The sequence below is a fragment of the Austrofundulus limnaeus genome, unplaced genomic scaffold, assembly GCF_001266775.1.
Source record: "Austrofundulus limnaeus strain Quisiro unplaced genomic scaffold, Austrofundulus_limnaeus-1.0 Scaffold149, whole genome shotgun sequence".
Taxonomy (NCBI): Eukaryota; Metazoa; Chordata; class Actinopteri; order Cyprinodontiformes; family Rivulidae; genus Austrofundulus; species Austrofundulus limnaeus.
This window is the reverse complement of record NW_013952551.1, coordinates 392,659-395,175: the sequence shown is the minus strand read 5'-3', so window position 1 is coordinate 395,175 and position 2,517 is coordinate 392,659. Positions and strand designations below refer to the sequence as shown.

Here is a 2,517-nt window from a genome sequence, read left to right as displayed (position 1 = left end):
ACACACACACACACACACACACACTTTCAAAATGGTTCTGATGCCCATGGACATATGAAAGTTGAAAAATGTTCAACTTTTGTCATTGTTGCATGGCATTACAACCAATCAGCGAGTGATTCCTTGACTGACAAATGACTGCAGTTAGCTAACACTTTCAATGTTATTTTAGTTCCTTCACCAAGTGATTACTAGAAAAGGCAGCTTTGTGGGATTTTATTGGCACCAGGGTGAAGTTATCCTCATAAATTCATATCTTGGAGTGCATTTGTTTTTCAATATCATTAGCATTTCAAGATTTGTTTAATTTATACGTAACGGACACCCTCCTTTTTTTGTTTTTTAGAACCAATCAAATTTCGTTAAGACAAGTGACCCGAGAATTCGATTCGCAACATTGTTGTTTGTCGCTCCCTTGTCAAGTCCATTAGTCTTCATCTATCAGCTGCTTTTGAATTAAGATGGCAAGTTTCAGAACTGTGACCCTTGACCATGCCGGTCGTTCCAGGCTTACATTCAAAGAGTTCCATGATGTGCACAGCCAGCTGAACAGATTAACTTACACCTGATCTGCAAGCAATCAGCGAAAAAACAAAAATCACATAAATTTGTTTTAGTTAGTTTTTTTCTTAGATGTTTGTTCCATCTGATCCACATCGCATTCTTAGATTTGCAGCCGAGGCCAACCTTGGACAGAACATTTGAACGCAGTTCATTCAGATATAGGTGTTGAAAGGAAACAGGGCAAGACCTGGCCAGTTTGGTGCCTTAGCCAAGATTTCAGGTGGTGCCCTTTAAATCTTACTGTCATTTTACATTCACATGTGAAATTAAATAGTTTTGTCTTTAATAATTTTATCTTTAGAAACCAGGTTGTCCAGTTAAAATAGTCAACAATATACTTCTTTTGAAACAGAAAACCAGAAGTCTACCTCATACCTTCCAACATCTGCTGACACAAATGAAGAACAGCTGTTCATATTAATCAGCAGCTGTGGACTGAAGCAGTTCTAGGGGATTCAGGGGTATATTCCCCTAGAAAATGCTGTGAAAAATCTGCTCAAATCTCTGCATTTTCCAGCCATCTGAAGAGCATTTTGCTGAATTCTTGGGATTAATAAGACAAATTAACATCAGTATTTTATGACACACTGAAAACAGACTTTAACCTAAACTTTATTTATGAAATTGTAACTGAAATTTCCATTATCCTTATTTTGTTTTGTTTACACACCATTCTAAAGACAAAATCAACAATAATCTGATAAAAAGTTATAAAAAAAAATTCAACCCCCATTTGTTGCACCCCCTAGCCTTTGCCTTTAGAGTGCCTATGTCACTGGCTGGCCCATTGGGAAAATAAAACTAACTTTACCTCTCTGCTGTTTTATCATGAGCCTTCAGCCAATTTGTTGACAAATGTCAGTAATAACCCAAAATAGCCGGACTGCATCATGAACACCTTCAGCATCATGCGCTTTCCTAAGGTGTTGGACATGGTGGAGCCGTACAACTCCACACTGATGAGACATACTCCAACAAGGCTCTCCATGACAACTGCTTTCGCATGCTAAAGATGACCACGCCCACCTACGGGGACCTGAACCACCATTTTGTCGGCCATCACAGGGTGACTGCCTTGCTCCGCTTCCCTGGGCAGCTCAACGCTGACCTGCGAAAGCTGGCAGTCAATATGGTGTTGTTCCCCCGCCTCCATTTTTTTCATGCTGGGCTACGCCCCCTGACAACGAGGGGCAGCCAGCAGTACCGCGTCCTGACCATGCCTGAGCTCACACAGCAGATGTTCGACACCAGGAACATGATAGCGGCGTGCGACCTACGTCAACGCCACTACCCACAGTGCTCTGCGGGCTCATGTCTACAGTATAAAGGAGGTAGACCAGCAGATGTTGAACATGCAGAACAAGAACAGCAGTTACGTAGTGGAGTGAATCCCCAACAACGTGATGGTGGAAGTCTGCTAAGTCACCCCCCGCTGCCTCAAGATGGCTGCTACCTTCATCGGCAACAGCACAGCCATCCAGGAGCTTTTCAAGTGCATCTCAGAGCAGTTCTAAGCCATGTTCCGCAGGAAGGCATTCTTGCACTGGTTCACAAGTGAGGGCATGAACAAGATGAAGTTCTCTGAGGCTGAGAGCAACATGACCTGGTGTCCGAGTACCAGGATGCCAAAGATGAAAACCAGAGCATCAAAAAGGAGGAGATCGAGTGACAACGAGGCCCAAACGGGACACTGGAGTTCTGTCTTGTCTTGTCTCATCTTTATGATCAGCTTATGTAAAAAGTTCAAATAAAAACCTGAAAAAACTGATAAAAACCTGAAAAAAAACTAAATTAGGCAATATTTACTCACTCACACTAAGTAGAAAGAAAGAAAGAAAGAAAGAAAGAAAGAAAGAAAGAAAGAAAGAAAGAAAGAAAGAAAGAAAGAAAGAAAGAAAGAAAGAAAGCTGGTTACATTAGGTTAGGTTAAATCAGACCCATTTTTTAATCGTC

At 41.5% G+C, this 2,517-nt stretch overlaps 1 pseudogene; it reads left to right on the top strand.

Annotated features, from left to right (window-relative positions):
• Positions 1-2,233, top strand: part of LOC106523248 (tubulin beta chain-like) — a 20,336-nt pseudogene extending 18,103 nt beyond the window's left edge.
• The last annotated feature ends 284 nt before the right edge of the window (positions 2,234-2,517 follow it).